The sequence below is a fragment of the Rhea americana genome, unplaced genomic scaffold, assembly GCF_003343005.1.
Source record: "Rhea americana isolate MKP2758 unplaced genomic scaffold, rheAme1 scaffold_137, whole genome shotgun sequence".
Taxonomy (NCBI): Eukaryota; Metazoa; Chordata; class Aves; order Rheiformes; family Rheidae; genus Rhea; species Rhea americana.
This window is the reverse complement of record NW_028185450.1, coordinates 1,260,626-1,284,423: the sequence shown is the minus strand read 5'-3', so window position 1 is coordinate 1,284,423 and position 23,798 is coordinate 1,260,626. Positions and strand designations below refer to the sequence as shown.

The window sequence follows — 23,798 nt, the reverse complement described above, 5'->3', positions numbered from 1 at the left end:
GGCCACTGGAAAAAACTGTTAAAGGGTTATTTTATTTTACCTATACAAATATTGGTCTCTCTTAAGCACAAGCATTTATACCTGTCCCATCTACAAAAAAAGATAGGCGATAGTGAGTTTCAGAGGACAATGTTCTACTAAAGTCTGTCAGGTACTTAATCTGTGATTTCTCTTTCATTTCTTATTCTAATTCTTATTCTAATAGAACAAAACAAAATTACATGGTTCTTCAGACATCCAGCTAATGCTTATGATGTGATTATCCCTGCATATAAATTATGTCCTTGCTTGGTTTTTTGGAGGCTTCTTTAATATCTGAAGGTTATCCCTTAGGTCGTAGCTTTTATACGTTTAGCATAAGCCTTTAATCTCACTTTAATGACTTTTGTGTGTAACTTATCCTCATAATTATTACTAATAAAGCTACTGCATAGCAAAGTACAGTACATCTGGCAGTATCAGAATTCTTTATCTTATTTGTTTATATCTTATTAATAGAAAAAGTATTGCTTATCTCATGTTAACCCTGAAAAGAAAGGCTCTTCTAGTCCATATTGTAGCACAGAGAAAGAGTAACACAGAGAAAGACTATTCAAATGTGGCTAATAGCATCTTGGTTAGGGAAGCAGTGTTAACTGGGGGAAAGAATTGCTGATTTTCTGTTGTTATTCTTCGGGGTTAAGTTGCAGAAATAAGTTATGCTAAAATAGTAATAAAAATATTTCTTTAAAGTAGAATTTTATCACCCATATAAAATCATTAGTATAATTTGACTATCTGGGGTTTATGCAATGTTTACGTACACCTTAATAATAGAAGGTATCTGCTGAAGTAATTTACTCAGCAATTTAGAGAGTTGCATTTATTGTGAATTGATGAATATTCTGTTACCTCAAGGCCATTTTAACTTCTTATTTGTTCTAGCAAAATTACTTGTTCCTTAGCTATTTTGCAATACTCTATTATCACAGAAAAATAAATGTGTTGAAGCTTTCTAACGCTCTCCTCTTCCCATTGCCCGTCACTTGCATCCTGCTTTCAAGACGCTACTTCCCYGCAATTCTTTTAGCCATGAGAAGAGAATTTGCTGACTAGGCATCTGCTGCCTCCGCTCCACCTTGTGCCATCAGAGAAAATGCTCTGACAAGTGCGACAGCTGGCTCCCTTCCCCAAGAGACAAAAAGAGCCATTCTCCTGGTGCCTATATTCCCTGATTTGAATTTCTATTCCTCCTTCTCCCCAAACCTGCTCTTCTAAACAGGCAGCCTGCGAACCGCTGGAGCATTGCTGGTGAGCTTCAGCGTGAAGTAACACTTCAAACGTTGAGTAGCTCATCCGTGTAACACACAAGGTAGACTGGAGGGGTACGGCATCATCACTTCTCAGCTTCTTCCCACTGGGTTTTTAAAACATTATTATTTTTACTCCAGTCTTATCCTATTAGAAGTGCCATACATTCCTGGCTTTAACCTCTGACTGTAAGATCCCACAGTCTTTTTGGCTGATGTCTGACTGCACCATTGCAAGTCTACAAATGCTGGCCATTTTTCAGCTGGTAGTAGGTATGGGTTAGAAAGAAGCAGCGCTGATGCACAGGAGAGTTGAGAGGTCAGTACCTGTTTTATTGCTAGTCAGCAGAACATATCTGACCTTCCCATGCATCTCTGAGAGAAGGAGTTCCAGGGAAGTTTGTTTTGCCAGCAATTCTCCAACTCTGTGTCTGCAAATTCCTTCCAATTTTTCAGTAACTCACTTTTTCACACTTCCTTTAGTGAGTTGTTCTTGAGTTTAGAAGACGCATATAAGAAGTTCTACCCTAAAGAGCTGCTATTTTTTTCTTATTTCTCTGGGTGGAGAGGAAAGGGTTGAGCATTTCACATCTGCATCTGTCAGAGGAAAACATGGTGAAAAATCTAAAGCCCCAGTGGAAGCAACTATGTACACGACCATAAGGGAAACTATAGCTAAGGAACACTAGACAAACACATTACATTGAAAGTTGCCAGATACCTCTAATATGAAGAAAGAAAGTTTAACAGTTTTAATTATTTATAAGACCATGATTAATGTCAGTCCATGCATGGCAAAATGGTCAATTATTGACCACTTAAATTACCTTGTATGGTGACACTTTATTGTGTAACCCACAAACTCTGAAGTTGCTACTTTTTTCGTGTTCTTGAATCTAAACTTTGCTCCCAATAAATCAGGCTTGTTTTTATATTTTATAATCCCAATTAGTGTCTATAATGGGTATTTGCTTCACCAACTTGGGTGTCCTACATACCAGTGAAGAGGAAGATGAATGACCCTTCGGGGGAGGTTAAAAACAGAGTTTGAGTCATCCCTTTACTTCTGAATCCAAGTGCACATAGCTGGTGTTGACATGCATTAAGGAGGAGATGCCATGAAGCTGTTCCAGCCTCATTTCTCCCGGGCAGATTTTGTTACAACGTAATATAGGTGATATTTCAAGCTTTATTTATTTTTTCCACAAGTGATGATGCAACCGGCATAGTTAGAGGTTTCTTATTAATTAACACTAGGTCATTAAAGCTTTATAACTGCTCTGTAGGCACATGCTGAACGCAGCCGTTCGCTGCTTTCTTTGAGTAAGTAGACCAAAGGAGCCGCGCTCTGTTCTCAGGCTTCATCTATGGTCAATCCCAGATGAGGAAAGGAGTCATCTTCTTTTGGTCTTATTTTTTTAATTAACTGTTTTTGCTTGATGATTATCCAGTAGCACAAATTCTGCTCAAACTGTCAGTTCTGACTTTATTCATTACCCTGTGCTATGTGGGCAAAAAGTGACAAAACAAGTTCTGAAAAAGTCAAATTTGGTTTTACATGGGCCATGTAGCACTACAGCACAGGAAATTTCCTAAAATATATTTGGTTCGTAAGAACATGAATATGTGAATGCTTGATTTGCAAAGCAATCCTAACTGCTATTCACAGGGTTTAAATGTATTGAGAAACACAATTTTTGGCATGTGATATTTATCTCCTTTCTGTTACTCATATTGTTAAAAAAATAAAAAGCTCTAGTGAGACATATCCAAAAAATATATATATATTTTTCTGCAAGGTGGAAAATAAACATAAAGCTTCTCCTTTAGCATGAAAAAAAAGAATAATATAGTTTAGGAGAGACAGAGCACAGATGCTCTTGACCTTCGTCAGGAAATAATTATTTAGAGACCTTATAGTAACATTAAAGTCAGTCTTTTGACTTCTGTAGCTCATAGAAGTGTTATGCAGCACAGAGCAAATGTCACATTTCTATTAGTATTTTCTCAGAACAGAGCTCTCGCGCAAGAACTACATTACCGCTACTTCTTCACTGGGTCTCTTGTCAATGGAAAAGAGCAAGTGGCAAAGGAAGTTCACAGACAGATTTAGGAGGAAAAGCTACTTAAAATTATGCATCTGTTTAAAATTATATTTAGATGATGTTAAATCTACAATTTATTACTATGCATATGCATGTAAGAAGCATTACTCAGAATCTGTTGATGTGGACTGACATGTTGATTCCTCTCTTCAGTATCTGTGCGGTGGCAAAAACAGGGTGGTTTCCCACAAAGAGCTTCAAAAGCATGCCCACAAATCTAAACATAGCATTGGGAGGCTTCATGCGGACCTGAAATAAATAACCAAAATGTAGATGCAAACTATAATTTTAAATGGAAACTGAGGAAAATGTTCATTAATATAGTTTTAATAAATACTCAGCAGAAATAACAGATACCACTGGTGGTATCTCTAATATAGATACTACAATACTCTGCAGTCCCACTTAAATTTCAAGCCAATTTGACATTGTTCATCAGTGCTTGGTAATTAAAAATATTATTTTAAAATAAATTMAAATGTAACAGAGTATTGAAGCTTTGGGGCAAATGACCTTAATTTCATTGCAAACACTGAATGAGCATATAGTGAAGTGGGGGATTATTGTGGAAAAAAGCAATAAAATGATGCAGGGGAGATGTAACTTATGCTTCATGATCTTGTTTTCATTATTAGAAGTATTCAGAGGTCCCAGGTGAATACTCCTTACTTCCTGAGATTGAAAATCTGTTGTTTAAAAAGCTAATATTAGCCGATTCCTTGTGATTTTTTTTTTTGAGCAGTGTATGCTACCAGATGCATTTTTAATTACCCAGACTCCTAATGTAGCTTAATTGCCTTCATTTTTTGGACATTTGTTCTTTTTGGAAAATAACATTTTGATGGAAAATCATATTCTTTGGTATGAGTAGTGGGTTTGTCGTTGGAAGCATAAGCTGCATTGGTTACCATTTGAAAATAGGTCAGTGGCTAATCATAGCATTTATATCAAGACCAAAGGGCACTTTATCAGTACTCATTAGTCATTGTGGTTATAAGGTCTCGCTGTTAAAACAATCTTCAACGTTTCAAGCAATAATATAGTATTGCACAATTTTAAAATATTGCATATTCATAACATTAAACAAAGTTTGATTAAAACAATAATTACTGTTGCCAGGGGCCAAATTTTCAGACATTTGGATGTGATCCAGTTTTGCTCATTATAAGGGGACAAATCCATTCATTTCTCTTTCTGCCATACACAATTAATATATTGTTATTCTTGAATGTGTTATAATAATCAATTACCATTTAGCATTCCATTAATGCAAATCTTAGCATAACTAAACCTAATGAGAGAATTAATTTAAATAATGGAAATTGTATAAATAGCAAGCAGTTTGAACATAGTCAATGATTTAAAACAAGCCGTACATTTTATCGTGAAAGCTATTTAGCACTGGTGCACATTTACACAGTGTGTTCTGCTTTACACAGCTAGTAGCTGGCAACGCTGCTGTGTTTTTGTCTGTTGTCTATTTGTTACGTTATACCAGGTAGCAACAGCGCTTTCTACTGATTTGGAGAACCATAATTGCTAAGGAAACAGGGCCAAGAATTGTGCTTAGAATTAGAATTACAGACACATAAAATGTTTTCATCAGTGATACCTGTTGATGAATGCCTTGAGCAAATAAATATGTGTGAGGGCTGTGTGCCGAGTTTCTGAGCTGTCACTGCAGCCCTGACTGCGTGAATGAACCGTGCACCGCGTTGTCCTTGTAGGTGAGGGGAATTTGAACGGACTTGTGTAACCTGATAACAAAGTGTGTGAATGACTCGTGATTTTTATGTGCATAAACTCGGCATTTGGAATGAACTGTTCATGATTAGCCTTTCAGTGGTTGCAAAATGCACACAAAATATGTGTGGTTTCTGATTAATTTTCAGTGCTGTTTGCTTGTTAGAAAAAACTTAGACTAATTTAAATAGCAGCGTAGACTTTGCTAGAGAACCGCGTCTGTAAACTACTTTGGTCGTTACTGATCACTTCCTTCAAAGCAGCTTTGCTAATGAAGTCAGTTGCTCACTCACCTCCCATCGTGCATTAGCTGTATATTAGCTGCATTAGCCTTCGAGAAATCGTCCTTTCTTAGAGCTGCTTCYGTGGAGATTGCAGCTCGGTGCAGAAGTTGTCTAAAAGCTGTTGCATGGTTTTAAGGAGGTTTYCCTCCTCCGTGGAGACTCTCTGGCTCAACTGGTATTTCGGTTACCTGCCTGTCGGTGAGCGTGCAGCCCAGCCTGCTGGAGGTAGTTGCCTGGACCCATGCTGGAGCACCCCTGGCCATGCTGGAGCCCGTGTAGTACTGAGGTGTAGGATGCCCTGCCGTGCCTGTAGTTGTGTCTGTGACTGTAATTGCAACCAGGTCGCTTGGGTCTAGCTGTGAATTTGCTAATGAACTCTCACTGTATGTCTGTGCTGCCTCAGTGCTGGGGCACTCAAGACTCTGGCTCCAGCAGGCAGATTTTGTTGTTTGCATTTCAGATTTATTTTTTCCTTTTTGAAAGCGTTTCATAAAATATTACAATTGTTGTTGTGAACTAAATCTAAGTTGTTACAAGAGTCTTATTGGCTTAGAAGGCTGAGATTTAGTACTTTTCACTGACTTTTGGTAGTTCCCTTTAAAAAACCTTGGTATTGAGAGTACTACTCTTTTGCGCTTTACCTGCTTATTCAAAAAAATATAATTATATTCTTCCTCACAGGAGTAATTTTTCTTTTGTGTTCTTAAGGTGTCTGAAACAGCAAAGTCTTTTTAATTTCAAAATTATTACATTTCTTGGGCAGTCAAAATACCACAGAAAGGTGAAAACTTCTGTTATTTTGGCTCGGTAGATATCTTCTTGAGTGATTAAGGCAGGCAGCAGAAAGTCTAAACTCCACGTTCAGTTCTCATCTGGTCTCTAAAGCATCCTTAAGAATAGCAGGGAAATCTTCTCATGCAAGTCCACCCTCTTGAATGGCCAAGCCCTCAATCATCTGATTAAATGATAGTTAGGGGGTTCTGCTAAAGTCTGACTTCACAGCTGTAAGTCAGTTCTCTCATATCTGAGATGTGGTGATTGATTTTGTGAATGTAATTAGTCCGCTGAAGTCAAAATCCAATGTGTTTGCTTGAGCTGTGAGCTTACCATAAGTTACTATAGTGCAGTTATTTAGAAATGTGTAGTAAGTTCAGAAATGGTCACAGAATCACAGAATCAGTAAGGTTGGAAGGGACCTCTGGAGATCCTGTAGTCCAACCTCCCTGCTCAAGCAGGGTCACCTAGAGCAYGTTAGACRGGGTTRYATCCAGGCGGGCCTTGAAGATCTCCAGAGAAGGAGACTGCACAACCTCCCTGGGCAACCTATAAACCTGGCAACGTGACTGTAGCAGTTACCTGACCAGGTCCTGCTCCTTGTTCGCGTTGACTGCTTTCTGCATCTTACAGAAGAATATGTGATGGTTGTGAAGTTTCTGGGGAAGAAACTGCTTTACTGGAATGGGGAACGTGTGCTCATAGATTCTTGGAGTTCTCATCTTAATTTTATGTCTTTTAAAGGAAACAGCTTGGAAACTGGACAATTGTCTCTTCACAGTTTCCTTAAAACATACAACATACAAAATTAAATTTTTTTGTYCTTTAAATTTTTTATTTGTTTGTTTGTTTTTGGTCATTTAATCATCTGGAAAATTTGGAAAGAAGTCCTTGAATGAAGTCTAAGAAAGGGAGAAAAGTAGGTGAAAATTGTAATTTTATGATTACTTACTTCAGAATCTTGACAGAGATGCTGCCCTTTCATAAATTCATCATTGAAAATGATGAAACAAAAGTTATTTGAGTAACAAATAGATCACTTTAAATATATTATCAAGGTGTTGCTTTTTACTGAGTTTATCTGGAAAAGATRAGAAGATTATTTGCAAGACCCCAAAGGACTGTATCAAATCTGTTTCAAATATTTCACATTTGTTTTAATTTTGTCTTTGTATGGCCTTATATATTGGAAGTTAATACTATATTGTACATTGGCATGGTATAAGAAAGCTGTGAACTTGCAGTCTTGAGTTAAAATATGAGTTTATTTATATCAATGCCATTTTTATTAAAAAAAAATAAGGACATAGTTGATATATATTTCAGTAGTAACAGAGCTAGGCTAAGCAGTTTAGCTYCCTCCCTCTTTTTGCACCTCTGCCTGCACTCTCTCATCTGTTGCACCAGCATTGCTGCTTTGTAGCCAAGTGACAAACTGAGTGGGGAAACAGTTCTAACTTTAAAAAAAAAAAAAAAAAAAAAAAAGTGTTTCTTACAAGTTATTTTTCGGTTGGACTAATTCCCCAGTTGAATTCATTTTTGCTGAAAAGGATGTGAGAAAACAGGAAGCAGCAGGAATAAGTAGCCCCATGTAAGATCTGTCTGAAGTTGATGAATAGCTTGTCTGTATTTGAAAATACATAGTTGTGTCCTTGGAAAATCAGTGTTAGAAAACGAGTATAGGAAAGTATTTATAACATTGCACACATCTATAAAAGCAATATGGTAATAGAATGTTTTTTCCTAARTGTATTTGTGTTAATTTACATGCATATCTCCATCAGACTGTGAGAAAATATTGTCTGGTTCTGGGCTCCCCAGTACAAGAGAGACATGGAGCTACTGGAGAGAGCCCAGCATAGGGCTACAGAGATGAACCAAGGGCTGGAGCATTTGCCCTACGAGGAACGGCTGCGAGAGCTGGGCCTCTTCAGCCTGGGGAAGAGAAGACTGAGGGGGGATCTTAGCAATGTGTACAAGTACCTGAAGGGAGGGTGTCAAGGGGACGGGGACAAACYCTTTTCAGTTGTCCCGTGTGACAGGACAAGAGGCAATGGGCAGATACTGAAGCACAGGAAGTTCCACCTGACCGTGAGGGGGAATTTCTTCCCTGTGAGAGTGACGGAGCACTGGACTAGGTTGCCCAGAGAGGTTGTGGAGTCTCCTTCTCTGGAGATCTTCAAGGCCCGCCTGGATTCAACCCTGTCTAACGTGCTCTAGGTGACCCTGCTTGAGCAGGGGGAGTTGGACTAGATGATCTGCAGAGGTCCCTTCCAACCTTACTGATTCTATGATTCTGTGATTTAGAATGAAAATTAAGAATTATTTTCTCTTGTAAAATACATCTGGATAAGATTTTGTTGAAGTAGGTTTGTGTGATTGAGTTTTGTCTTAAAGGCTGGAGAATGTATGTATTACTTGACTCAGAATTGCTAGAGTCTATAATTGAGCATTTCTTACAGATTTTTAGAGAAACAGGGCAGACCAGGAGGGTTAAGTGTTAGGAACACTCACGTAGCTTCCCTTGGACTATYAACAGAGTTTAGACATAGGATTTAAGCACAATAAGGGATAAAAGAAAGATGTGGTTGATGCAGACAAAACCAATCTATGCAAAAAAGTCAGAAGGTCACTCATTTTAATTGTGCTTTTCTCATTAAAACTGAAAAGAAAATAGATTGTTTAATGTTTGAGATCTGTACAGTTCTCTGGCAAATATAAATGCCACTCTAGAGCGATTTCAAAATTTCATTCCCTATCTGATTAAAATATATTTTGGAACAGCATGATTTTAAAATGCTCCATTCAAGACCAACCCACAATGTTTAGATCATGCATTTCACTTTGGTCTTGAATTCATATTAACCTAAAATTTAAAATTAAATGYAATTGAAATAAAAAGTATTTTTTTGAGATAAAATGCTTAAATCTGAAAATATTGAAGCAGGATGCTTCAAGATTGTTGAACTCTCCCATCTCTTTCTGCTTCACAGTAAAAAAATAAATGTGTAACATTGTCACAGTTTGAGTCAGTGTTTTTTGTTTAAGTAGTTGCACTTCTAGGGAATATAGGGGAACTGCGGGAAAATGATTCTGTGAAAGTTTTTTTTTCCAAGAAGCTCTACTTCAACGTTTTCAATAAGTAGCACTCAATTTTCACTGTTTCAGTGTCTGATTATCTTTTGTGTTCTTTTTTTTTTAAGACCTTGATGGTTATGGCAAGATATTTCGGCAGTGCATCATACAATGGACTACAAGTTGGATGATTTACAGTCATCTGAAACATGATATATACTTCACCTCTTCCTTGTCCATGGTGAGTGTTGTTACTATATTATATACCTTGTATATACTTGATATTTACTTCAGAGAAGGAACTAAAAGTTTGTGAACATTAGATGATGTTCACATTGTTTACATATATACTGGCCTGGAGTTGTTAGTTTACTGTATACATAGAAAAAAGATCTTAAGCTTTTTGATAATGTTTTAAAAACTGATAAAAATCATCTTACAAAAATTTACTCTTTTGAGGATGTTTTGGGAGCTGTGCAAAGATCCTTATACTTACCTTGAACTGTTGTCATTCTCTTCAGCTGGAAGGCATCTTCCCCTCAGTGTACAGTGTTTTAGTCCCAGTTAGATTCTGTCCAAATGTCTTTTCTGATTTTTATCAGACGAACCACAATGCGTTTAAGAACAACAACAACAAAAAATTAGTAATATTTAAAAAATTTAATTCAAACCACAGAAAAATATAATAACTTGGAGAAACTATTTAGAAAGAAAAGATTTTCATTTCATTTTTGAACTGGTTTTATATTTTTGTGTCCGCAGTTAATCTGCTTATAGTACTCTAGGCGACGCTGAGTATGGTATGAACAATAATATTAAAAGCAAGCTTCCTGTAGTATAACTGAGCTATCACTTCTGATTTACACACTGTCCAGATGTGTAATAATGAGATCCAAAGTACTAGTTGTTCATTTTGCTAAACACAAGTTAAACATTGACAAACCAAATTTGGATATGAAAATGTTCCACTGATTGCTATTTAGTGCACCAGAAACAGCAGGTCATTCTTCTATCCAAATACCAGTTTAAGCATTAGAGGTTAAAATCCCTACTGTCTTGCTTCTCCTTTTTAAGGATTTTGACATGGCTCCTATGTCAAAGTTTGTAAGTCTACTTGTGAACAGTACTGGGGTTACTGGAGTACTGGTTGACCGCTGTTGGAATCTGTCTATGTATGTTACGTCTGTGACTAGGGTTCAAGTTATAAGAAAAGATCTGACATGTCAACATGAAAAGCATCTTTCTTTTTCCACTCATGTTCTGGATGTCAGCATTGTTATTGTGGAAGGTAATCAAAAGTACAGATGCAAGCAGGGAGAGAGGCAAGCATTCAGAGCAGAAGAGGCAAATTAATGGCATTAGTCAAAGTTATTCTTATGCTGCACTTAAGTACTGTAATGAACAGAGACAGAGACAATACAATTTCCAGAGATGTGTTTGCACTTGATAATGAAAAGACATGTTTAAATATCCTGTATTAATGGACTGGGATATTTGCCAGTGAAACTGGTTACTATTATTTTTGATGGAAGTTAAGTTATTTACATAGTGCAATGCACAGATATATAGCACATCTTTTTCATCCATCAGAGGGCATCTTCTGCCTGCTTGTCCCTCATCCAGTCCATCCTCCTTTTCATTTCAAATGAAGTATCTCCCAGGTACTAACCACGCTACTCTGAAACCAGGGAACCAGGTAAATAGCAGAGAAAACATTACATCACTTGTTTCCACTAGCAAATTATTAAGCAGAACGATATTGCTTGATGGGTTATCTAGCACCTGTTGATTCTGTGAGTCAGTTCCCCGGGCAGTCATTGAGTCCTGCGTTGTTCGCTAACCAGGCTTTTTATTTGTCAAATTAGCTGACTTGCTTCAGAGAATTGACCTTTTCTTTTCTCCTCTTCCTTACCAGCAATGTGCCGTACATTTCTGAGTCTGTTTTTTGCAACCTGAATGTGCACTGATTCATAATGAAATAAGGATCATGTGACAGTTGGTGGAAGAACTAATTTCGCTAAACGGAGAAAAGGTTGTCTGTCCTGTATGCATAAACACTGCAGGATTTTGTCTCCCTTTGCGGAGGTCTGCTACAGCAAAATTTGCAGCAACTACTCCCTCTGTCCACTCTCATGAGAACAGAATCAARTCCACACTGCTTCCTTCATGACCAAACTAGAAAGAAAAGCATGATGACATCTTTAATGTTTTTTTTAGTAAATGTTGCCATTTTGCATTACCCTTCTAATTAGAAAAATGGCAACGTATTCATTAAAATTGCTCCTCTTTGCAGTTAAAATCTTCAAGCAAAGAATATGTGAATGTGAAGGAAGTCTTTGTTACCATGTCCTCTTGGGAGACTCATGTAGTCTCTCAAAAGCCTTGAGCGTTAGCTACTGCTACTCTCAAAGCAGATTAAATCTAATGTGGATATTAGGAAGTAAATGGAATGTCAGCACACATCACATGAAACCTATAGGTTTTTTTATACAGAAATGGCTTTATTTATCAAATCCAAACCCTACAGCAGAAGAAAGGATATTCAAGACAGCAGTATTTATTTTGAGTGTATATAAAAAAAATAATAAAGAATTCTCATTTGTTCCCAAGTATCATTCTGCATTAGCTAGAACAGAGAAATCTACTGCAGAAAGATACATTCAGATGGTTAAGCCAGGCTTTTAGAGAAGCATCCCAATGACGGTGGGATAGAAAGGTAAATGCAATGTTTACAAGTAAGGAATACTGGAAATGCAAAGTTGTGCATAAGCCCCTTTATTCAGTGTTTTCTCTGTCTTTGTTCTGCATTGGACCAGCTGATATTAACGCTGACAGTTTTTTTATCACCAGAAAGTAAATCCAGCTGCACTGAGATTAAAAAAAACGTTTTGAAAGTTGCATACATAATGTTGAATTGTCTTCTATATATTGAGAAACTCTACATGGTATTCTAATATTGAACAGATTCTTTTAAAGATATTGCATGTGTAAAGTCAGTACAGAAGGATGACAAAGAAGCTATAAAGAGCAGATGGCAGATGCTGCTTTGGAGACATTTATGGTACTTAAAAAGAGAATATAGAAAACATTAAAGGTCAGGATATCTACAAACAAGATAAATGGCTCAGACCATATGTTAAGCTATAAGAATAACCAAGGAATTCTTAGTACATAATCACATCAATTTACACTGAAGGCATACTGACAATAAGTCTAGAAAACTCGGTAAGAAACTGTAGCAGGTGTCGCAGCATCCTAATACCTACTAGCTGTTATTTCCTGAGCATCATGCATTATGGACAGCAACTTCTAGGGACAGCATCAGCAACTTCTAGGTAATGTTATAGTTCTATTGCCATGTTAAAAAAAGCAAGCAGACAAAAACCAAGCAAAACTGGGAGGAAGTCTAGCCCTGGAACTCAAATTTCATATGCATTTTTCAGCTCAAAGCAACCACTGTCAAAATCATGTACTGAAATGTCCTATTTTAACACTAACGAATGGAAAGTATGGGTTTTGCATGTTTCTACTTCTGMACTCTTAGTTTTAGCCTCTCCCTGCTAATGGCTCATCTCAGTTTACAGACGTTGTAAGTGAAATGTTCCATTTTAACTATAAATCATCATTAGTAAGTATTAAAAAATCAGTTTTGATTATTATTTCCACTGCTTGCTTATTATTGTAGAAATTGAGGAGTCTGCACACTTCTACTTATTTCGCTTAGGCTATTGGTCCACTAGAGCTAACGCAGATATGTGTCCCCAGTCYGGGTACATTCTTCCTGCCGCGCTACCTACTGCCTGTATTGCCTGAGTTTCATCATGAGTTTCATTTGGATGCCAGAACAAATAGTAGAAGAGGAACAACGAAAGAATCGGAATGAACCAGGGAGCCTACCAGTGCATTATTTATGAAAATCACAATTCTACTGAGATACATCTTGAACTGAGATGCCTGCAGCTAATAAACAGAAACAAATGAATAATTGTTAGTATTTTTCTAGAAAATTCCTGCTTTGGGTAATTTTAAATTAGGTTCTTATTGCTGTTTCAGTATATTCAAATAAAGTAAGAACTCCCTTTACCTTTTCATTTTGCATCTCTCATCTCTGCACTTAATTTTAAGCAGATACTATGATCCAGGGGGACTGCAGTATCTTAAGAATCTTGAACAAATTATTCAGCAAAAGTTTCAAAAGCTACAAAGAAACTAATCTCAAAGTTATCTCTTGGTTAAGGAGAGTTCAGTAACCTAAGAGGCATTATCCCTGATGTACTAAAGCTAATAACTCTCTAGTTGTAGAGAATCTTGACGAATGAGTCTATCAGGATGCTGTGATTGATACCTCGGTCAGAGGATCAGTGAATCGTTTTATTTCCTCTTGAAAAGTGTCATTGTAATGTGAGCACAATAAGATTTGGCTTTAAATGGACTACTGCAAGAGATTTCTTTATCTGAATGAAGACACTACAAATATTCTGGCTTTTTATAGGTTTGAATTTACATATATTTTTCTTCTAAATTCATGAATCATTTTCATTATGCAACTCCTACCTTTTTTACATTGAAAAAGTTAGTAGATAAGTAACCCAATGCTTAGAATGAGGAGAGGCTCTATGCTAATGTTTCTGATATCTTTAAATTCTATACTCTTTCATAGCTCAAGGCTCTTAAAGAAAGTGCTTTGAGTAAAGCTTCAGCAAACTTGTTTGAAAATATGTCCAGTGAATTAATTTTAATTTTTATCTTTTCAAGCATACTGTAAAGGATACAGACTAAGGGCTTTCCAATTTTATTAGAGTAAAAAATGCCATGTACCAATACTAGTAAAAGGATTGTTTTTTTCCTTAGAACATTAATCTAGATTTTTATCATTTACAATTAGTGACAAAAGAAAATACTGCCAGTACTTCATATCTGTTGCTTTTATTCTCCCACCATTAAGATAAAATTTCCAATGGAAAGACAGTACAGAATTACCCAATCCATTATCAGTTTTATAGAGGAGGATCCTGGTAAACTGAAAGATCATGTGTGATCTCAGAGTTGCATCAGTGATCAGTTGCCTTTTGCACCTTCACAGGACCGGATCCTTCCCTCAAAGCTAGAAAAGACCTTGTTGAACCGCCAAAAATTAATATAACAAATTCAGTGTAAGATCTTTGGGAAGGGAGAGGTGGTTTTATCTTACATAATCTCCGACTAAGTTGTTTTTCTCCATCCGCGTCCTCACTGCCGTGTTCTCACCACACCAAGACCCGCGTGCGTCCGCCCACATCACACATGCGCGGGCAGGAGGCCGACGATGCCAGCGGTCCCTGGCACCCTCTTCGTTGGGGGACACAGACGCCCATCTGGGGCCCAAGGAGCTTCTGGTGTCCCCAAACAGCTTGAGTTTGCATTTCCCAAGTTTTCTCGCAGAAAAAATTCAATGCAGACTTTGGGGAGGAGTTGGAAAGAAAAGTGTCTTGCTTGGACCAGTGAATAAATTTTTTTTCTGTGATAGTTAGGAGGCCAAGTTCCCTTCCAAATGCTTATTATTTTGGAGGCTWATGTTACATAAATATATATGTTAGAACTCAACTTTCATATGAACAAAGTTACCATGAAATAAACAAGATAACATTGAGATATTTAAAAGCTACAGGGCCCCAGCTGTGGGAGAGGAAAACAAGTCTTCTGTAATCAAAGAAAATAAAAGAAAAAAAAAAAAAAAAAAAAAAAAAAAAAAAAAAAAAAAAAAAAAAAAAAAAAAAGAATTCAAAAGTTTTTTCCCAGTCATCTAATTAATTAGACTAGTCCTGAAGTCCTGAATGTTTATAAAAGTCACAGAAATGTCAGCGGTAAGGCCCTCTGGAGCGCCATTCCCGCACCCGCCTCRGCCACTGCCCCACGCAGTTGCAGGCACAGCATGGAGCTCCCTGCACACCCGGCCTCCTTTTAAGAGAGATGGATTTTTTTTTCATATACCAATGTTATCCTTTAATTTTACCTAACAGCAATGAATATAACCAAGAGACATGCCAGAGTTAAGCTAAATCATTTTAAGACTTATTCAAAAAATAACTTCCCAAAGCACGATTTAGAAAATGAGGAAAAAATCACTGCAATTCTATGACTTCCAACYGATCATATGCATATGTTATCTATATTTCCTCTGACTTTAATTACACTCCTAGCCCATGTTATCAATGGGTAGAATGGGGGAAGGGGAAACACTGATTGAAAAGAGCTTCTGCTCTTTTGCTTCTGAAAAGCAATTTACATTTCTCTGCTCAGGGAAACAAAATCTGTGCTTTTGAATAGACTAATTAAGTGTTTGAGAAGAGGAGGAATGAGATTCATAATTTTAGTTCATGCTGTTACAGCAGACATCCACAGTTTAATTCTACATTCATTGCCTTTAGATGAACTATATATTAAATCTGAAACAAATAATTCAGAAGTTTAGATAATTTTTTTTTCTTTTACTGTTGTCATCTAGATATTGGCAATTTGTTACCTTGGATAGAAACATCTCATTGAGATCAAAACTGTGGTTGTAAAGGTAGATTGCTGCAGATTTTCTCAGTAGATCTTAAAGGAAGAGACAGTCATACTTTCTGATACGATAACTCCCGTTCATAGATGATTTTCACCTTGTTAGACTCCCTGGTTACACTGAAATGTTATTGGATAGCTGTCTTTACCAGTGAATTATCATATACTTGAAGCAAAGCMTCACAAAGTCCTCTAAACTTTGAGGACTATGTATTTTGTAGAGTTGTGTTCTGAGTTTCTAAGGCAAAGAAAATTCATCTTTCCTTGACAGAATGTGATTATTGCATGACTTAAAGACTATAGTTGTTGTTTTTCTATCACTAGAAAAGTTTTTGCGAAAGTTCTGACTAAGTCTTATTTTTCTGTGAGGGTCTTTATTTGATTGACTGGTTCATCTATTATATCTGCTTATTTGAGTCATCAGAAATATTTGAAGTTGCCTTTCAGATTATTCTTCTTCCTTTTTCTTGGAGGAGATATGAGCCAAATCTGAGATTCAGAACTCTGTAATATTGAGTTTTTCCTAAACAGTGTTTCTAAGGATTTCTAAACTCATATAGAAGGAGCTTCTTTGTTTGAATATAAGTAATGCAAAGTAAACATACCTAATAAGGGACAAGCAGTCAAAGCCTGGAAATCAATTACTGACATGTTCCTAATCTCTTCAGAATAACAGTTACTCTTCCCTGTTCTTTTCTAATTTTGGTTTTATCCAAAGTGATACTGTTACAGTTCTCTTGATGCAGTCTTCATTTTTCCTAAAACTAAATTTCAGCTCTTAATGTTTTTCTTTTTTAAATTTAACTTCATCTTTTCAAAAGACAATGCTAGTCTCTACAGCTTTCATAAATATGTTTTCTGACTACATCTATATGTGTGTTGAGTGCATTTTACTGTGGTTTGTCACAACAAATTTGGCCTGTAAATCGTTATGGGTGAGCAACTTTGGGGGGCTTTTTTTTTTTTTTTTTTTTTTTTTTTTTTTATTTTTTTTTTTTTTTGCTAAATTATTTGCTGAAAATAATATTGCAGTGAATGGAATTGATATCTAAAGTTGTTGTTTGCTGTGCTAAAATACTTAAATAATTACTTTAGCTGCATCAGSATACTGGTTTTGAATAATTGGTACCATTGGCTTAATAGACAGGCCACATTTATTATTCTAATCAATAATAGGTTACCTCCTGTTTGTTAATACTAATTTGTTGTATGTCATTAAACACATTAAAGACACTGATGGTGTCTTTATATTATGTAGTGTATATGCATGCAMATATATAGACATAAATATATATGTGTGCATATATACATAAAAACAAAAGAATAATTGAAATTAAACAGAAACACTTTTGGAAAGAGACGATTGTTCAGGGGGAAAAAGAGGATCATTCTCATGTAAGAAGAGAGRAAATTTGGAAAGTAGTTCCTTTCCTTTAAAATAGATGCTATACCCCTTTTTATTTCAAATACTCTGCTTTATCTGTATTCTGAATTCAGCATTGTGCGTATCTGATTACACAGATCTCTATAGTAAGGGTAGGATTCATCCAGCCTATCTCAGTTGTCAATGGAGAGAGACAAGCAGCTCCAGAAGGCAATTCCTCTCTTACATTTATCTTAGATATTTATCTTGAGATGAGATATATTGCTCCCCAGAGCTGGCTGAACATGCAGTGTTGTTACTTCTCATTTTAAAAAGTGGCCAAGATAAACATGAAGAGCTCAATACTTCCTATTTTTTGTATTTTTATTTTGTTGAGCTGTAACAACTGTATGTCTTTCAAGCACTTCCACTTGTTCGAGTGGTTTCTACATTTTAAGTACCAGAGTCTCTCTTAAAATGGTAGGATCTTTCAAGTTGGAAGATACAGTACTTTAACTGTGGTTATGCAACACAACAGAAAAGAAAGGTCTTGAACTACAGCAGTATTTAAACAAAATCTTTTACTTCAGATTTTTTGTTTGCTTGATGGTTTGACAATCACAGAATTTGCCACATTGTATACTTCCTGATTCTTTTTTTATATATATAAGCAGAAAGTTAAATTTATTAAAACTAGGATTTTGTTTGCAAATAATAGGATGTGGAGAACTGAAAGTCTTTTTAAACCATTTTCTACTTTGTCTACTGACTACAGGGAAAGAGCAGTATGTGTCAATAAGAGCCATGTAATTAGTTTGTACAATATAATTTCTCTCGTATTGAATCCTGTATCACCTCTCTTCTAGAAAATCTTACTCCTTTTTACTATTTTTTTTTTACTTCTTTTTTTTTCCTGTTTTGGAAAACATTGTCCTGCTTGCTCACTTTGCCTCACTTTTCATAGATACCTTACACAGCAGCAACTGCAAAGATAAAGTGATGCTGACACTTCAGGGTAGTGTCGAATTCGTCTCTTGCCTATGTTTATCCATTGCATAGAAGCCAGCAGCTTATTTCCAAATACTTGCTAACTCAGCCAACCTCTGTCTTTGGTAACAGCCTTGTCTGTTTAACCTATTTACTCATCCGATTTTTTATGTGGATCAGACCGTCTTCAATTCCTCTCCTAAGTGATATGAGCGTTGTTGTGCTCTATTAAATAGTCAGTGTTTTACCACAAGCATGCAGGCATTTTAGTGGTGTCCCCACTAAATMCCATTAAAGAATATATGGCTTCATTCAGGACTCAGTAGTTACAATCCAAGTTTCATCTTCAGCCAAGTGAAGCTAATGGCTTGACTCTGCATTATACAAGACCTTCTTGTACAGGGCTAATTAATGCACAACGTGCATTAAAGCTGAAACCTTTCAGATAAGAAGTAACAGCAAGGTTTCAGTCATTTGTACTAATAAAAGTAAATGCGCCATTTGGGGTGATCGTGACCGGATTTCAGCTCGTATTACATTCTGGATAATAACCTTCTTCCTACATTTCGGTTAGGTAGTCTGTCGCCCTTTAACTCTCCCCCGGGTGACTGCACCGCGTGGCTGCCGCGTTCCCTCCTCCACGTGGCTCCGCGTCAAATGCTGGGAAAATGCTATTCCAGTCAGTCACAGGTAGAGTCACTGCATAAAGCACCATAGGTGTTTAAAATAGCCCAGGGTCCAGTTCTTGCTGCCTGAAAGATGGATATTTTGGCTTTACTACGTTAGTTGCTTTATGAATCATGATAGGAGAGAGCGTTTTTTATGTTCAGAAAAATAATGAAGTTGCTTTATAGACTGCACATTTACATAGCTATCAAAGAGGCACTGAAGGATTTGGGGAGAGGATCTGTGGGTGTGCCAGTACTCCAGGGAAGAGAGAGGGAAAGTGAAGAATCTGCCTCAAAGCGGAGAATCCTGTGAGAATTGAGCCATCAAACAACTTTTCCAACCAGGGCCTGGAGCGACACATTAGCATGTGCAGCAGGTGATGCTGATGAGTCTGAAAAGCTTAGATTAAATGAATGCACCTGTTGGTGTTAGAAAATCAGGTCTCTAAAGAAAAGTGCTACTTACTATCAAGGGAGTGTTCTTGCCAAAAGAAGTTTGGAGGTAATTTAAATTACAATGCAAGATGACTTTGTGTTGCCTCCAAACAAGGTCATAAAATAGTCATGGATGTGATGTAGTTCTGAATGTGAGTCAGCTATGGAACAGAAATATTCTTAAATTTCTTTTATTTGGAAATCTACATACTTGAACTGGTTTCAAGCACAAGCTCGACATATTTATAAAAAACATAACACCAATATCTGATACCAGAAAAGCTAGAGTCTGGTTGAGGAGAAAGGATTCAAAATAAATTATTTTTCTTTTATGAGGAACATGGCAGTTCTCTATCATGTGCACAGTAAAGAAAAGCAATTCTTTCACATAAGTAAGTAAAGAAATAAATAAAAACTCTGGAGTGTCTGTTGTGGGCACTATTAAAATCCTTTTGCAAGTATCTAAACATTTTGAATAAGGCAGTCAGGTTATTCTAAGAAAACTGTTCTTGTAAGATTTGGGAGCTTCTTGTCTGTCCTGTGTTGGATGTATGCTCCTTGGTGGACCAGGAAGATAAAACACGGAGACTCTGAAGCCATTCGTAAGCTCCAGGAAGGGCTGATTTTGTTTCTGTGTCTTTCTGTGTGTTTAGAATGGGCATGTTAATTCTGCATGTTCACATGCCTCCCATCCTGGATAGGCCCCGTAACCAGAGCACTAATTACTTGATGAGGGACAGAAGCAGCTTGCAACTGTGATGCTATCTGTGGGCGGGCTGCGTATGTCCTCTGCTGTTACACGGGTCTGTAACCCTGGGCCATTTGCAAGATAAGGGCTAATAGCTGCTCCTAAAGAATCGTTGTTGTTTCAGAGGATAAATAATGCTGTCATATTATCATCATCTCACCGAGTTTTACGAGACTGCCAACATTGACTTCAGCTCTATTTGGTTAGTTTAAAGAAAGCTATAAACTGTGCTTGTAWAGCGAGTTTTGCACAGCTGCTTTCAAAATACATTTCTGTGAGCCATATCATTGTTGACAGAATTCTTGATTGTGTTTGACTTTTGTTTTTGCTCTCAGTGTTTTATGTACTTTGAATTGAATACATGATTGTAAGGTGCCTAATTACTGATAAGCTACTTGCTGTTTGAAGGACCAAAATAAAGCTCTTTACTTTCCCCCCACACCTCTTCTCTTCTTTTCCTTAAATCAGTCATGTAGGAGAGGAAAGACAAAGCAAAGCACGAGTATGGATGTGCAAAAAAATCCTGTCGTAATCTGGTTATGCTATGGCTAAGAATGCCGTAACTTGTTGCAAGCGTGTGATGCGATGCATTTAAAAAGCCGTCTGCGTTCGGTCTGAACCCAACCACTGGAAGAGTGGACCCTTCACAAACTTGACAAACTGTATAACTATATCATTATTTTCAAACAGTTTTATTACTCCTCCAGATGTTAATTTCATGACGTGGCAGGTGAAAAGCCAGCTAAGTCTAGAAACGTTTTGGTGCCTGCATATTTGACCAACTCTGCCAGGGACAGCGCTGGCCCGCCACACCCAAGGAAGGAGTGTTCCTCACTTAGGTGCTGTCGGCACCCCCTTCCCCTCTTGCCCCATGTCTAATCCCCCGGCAGCATAGATGTCACTTACGTATTTTGCCTGTCCACACCAGTTCTTTGTAACTGGGAGATTGCATGAGGTTTTTGAAAGTTGAGGCTTTTGTAAACTGCACAAACTTACTTTAATATTTCCTACTATCCCCAAATAAGGCCAAATTCTGTGAATCCTTCCCCCATTACACACAAATTAAAGCCATGCTTGTTTTCAAAGAGATTAATTTTCAATTTGTGTTGCTTTTTTTTCCCTCCAACAAGAAATTTGTTTTTTTTTCCCCAAAGGCAGATTCCAAAGGGCAATGATAAAAAAATGCTGGTGATTTTAAAACAGAAATTACATAGTAGTAGCTAACATTGAGGTTTCAAAGGGAAGCCCCTTGGCAGAGTGTTCACTATGAGGCTTTTATGACTTTCAAACGTGCTGATGTTTAGATGTGAAATRCTGCAGTTAAGAAAATTATTTACAAGTTAGAGAAACAGACTTTTCCAGTAGTTCGCTTCAGTTGTGTGATATCCACAGAAAGTTTGTCTGAGCTGTTTTGCGGTCTCTTAAAATTCTCCAGATCTCTGAGAGCTTTGGAAAAAAAAGTGTCTTGTGGCCTGCTGTGGGGAATGGTAAACTAGCATTATGTCCACATTTTCATTGCAGTTGTGGGGTTATTCTCTATTTATGGAGTATTTGGATARGTCAAAATACATAATCCACAAAAGAGCAGGTGAGGCTTATTTAAGACATTGCTGACACAGTGGTCAAAACCCAAGAAGACAGTTTAGTRGCTCACTTACGTTCTCTCACGTGTGGGAGGCCTAAGCAGAAATCAATAAGTGGTGGGCATAGGGGCATTTCAAAGACAGAAAACAAGGTATATATGTAGTTTGAAATAACTGTAGTTTGAATAACTCTGTCATTTGGAAGTCAGAAAGTTTCTGCTGTTGGAGGCTTTCTACTACTTACCTCTCGGAACAAGCCTGCTTCTTTGGAAATCTTTTCTTTAGAAAGGAGCCAAGCATATTCTGTCACTGTGGTGTTTCAGGTATGAGGGTAAGGGCAAAAAAAGAATAATTTGCTAAYAGTGAATGGGAATGGTAGTCATTTACTCCTTGACTGAACGTAGATGAAAGTAAGTAGAACATTACAGTACAAGTTAAATTGATAGTATTAATTAGCTGTGTCTGAGCTCTCTATTGGTTTTCCTGCTGTGAGTCTCTTCTAGACACATTTTGTGGGTAATACACCAAATGTAAGCAGAGCAATTGACCCTATGCTAGTCTTTATATTTACTTGTCTTCGGGTTGTAATCTACTTGTTCAAATGTGCAAGCTCCTCTGATTAACTTGCTACTTGGTTAATCTGGCCCAGAGGCTACGATAAGTGTTGCTGTTTGCTTCAATTTTTCTCTTCTACTTCTACTTGGACATTTTATCATGTGATTTAATTTGAAGTGTACAAGGTATGTAGAGGAAAACTGGCTCAACAGAAGTKGTATAAGAGTGACCTGGGGACGGTAAGTAGAGGAAAAGCTGACAGTGTGTGAAACTTAAAACCTGCAAATTTTTCAAAGTTGTTTTTGGTGGAATTCTAATAATACTGCTGTACAGCTTTTTGTTTAGTAAGGGTCCATAAAATGTGCTCATTAGAATTTGCTCCTCAAACCATGTCTAGCTTGATCTAGCATAGTGGCCTTTTTTTAGTAGGGTCAGGAGAACAGTTATTAACCTTAGTACATTGTTTTGGACTGCTTTTTGTCAATTAAAAAAGGTTTGGACGTTAATTTTGTTTCTGGAAATGACCCATTCTCATATTGAGAGCAGAAAGAATAACAGCAATGTGTAGCGGCAGGCACGATACAACGTTCAGCACTGCTTGCCTCCACCTGAGCTGAAATCTCTTGACTATCCCAGTACTAGCAACATTAAGTCTGTTAGTTTCACCATATATTGGTTAAGATGCTTCACTGGGGCCTTTTCAGTCGCTACAGTGGTTGTTTCTTCTTGCTTGTGAAAGAGATCAGGAAAATGKATATTTTTTCCTCTCTGTTTTTCTGATGAATTTATTTATGAATTCAAAACTGATTATTGCTTTGCTTTCTGCCATCAATCATTTTTAAGCTGTGTTGTCTTTCATTGAATTGCTGGATTTTTTTACTATCATTATCCTTGAAAGAGAATAATGAAGACAAATTCTCATTAAACTGCAGAATAATTTTAACACAAGATCAGCGAGTATAAACTGTATATAAATGCTTAGGAGTTAGAAGTAAACTCTTAATCATTAGGRCAGTTGGATTCAGCAGCAAATTTGAAATAGAAATAACAAAATTAATAAATCTATTRTATAGATCATATGACCCTCGGACACTGAGCCACTCAGTGTCTGAAGATCGCCTTTCTGGTTTATACGTATGTATAAAATCAGTGATGTGCAGTACTGAGGGTTGCTTTTCTAAAGATTTTTGCTTCAGTAATTTATCACAAATCAGGAAGACTTGGTAGCATGGCATCACAACAGAACTGATTCTTGGTCAGCTGAGTATAATTCTGTTCTGAAGTGCAGCATTGTATATTCTTATGATTTCCCCTTAAATGGAGCAAATATAGAGCTTATTAGCTGACCTCTTTTGCAGAGCAAATACTAGCATCAAGAAAAGCAAAACAGATAGTATGGTACCTCAGACTTTTTAAACAACTTGTCGGTGTTCAATAATCTAATCTTTTATGTTGATAGAACTGATGGAACTAAGTACCATGTGGTAGGACCAAAAATGAAGTTATAAACAGAGGTTCTGTAGCACTCGGAAATGTACTGAAATCACCCCTGTGAGCAGCGTGCATCACTACTGTTGAAGTGGAAAGTTGTAGCAGAAGAAGAAGGTYTTAGCCCCTGAAAACTTTGTTACAAGAATCTTAGCAGAAAA

General features: G+C 37.0%; 1 protein-coding gene across 1 annotated transcript in view; it reads left to right on the top strand.

Moving 5' to 3' along the window:
- CHRM3 (cholinergic receptor muscarinic 3) overlaps nt 1-23,798 on the top strand; it is a 264,655-nt gene that overhangs the window by 75,370 nt on the left and 165,487 nt on the right. The window contains exon 2 of the mRNA XM_085298248.1: nt 9,399-9,511. The gene's annotated coding sequence lies outside the window, so the exon portion shown is untranslated. The remainder of the gene's footprint in view (nt 1-9,398; nt 9,512-23,798) is intronic.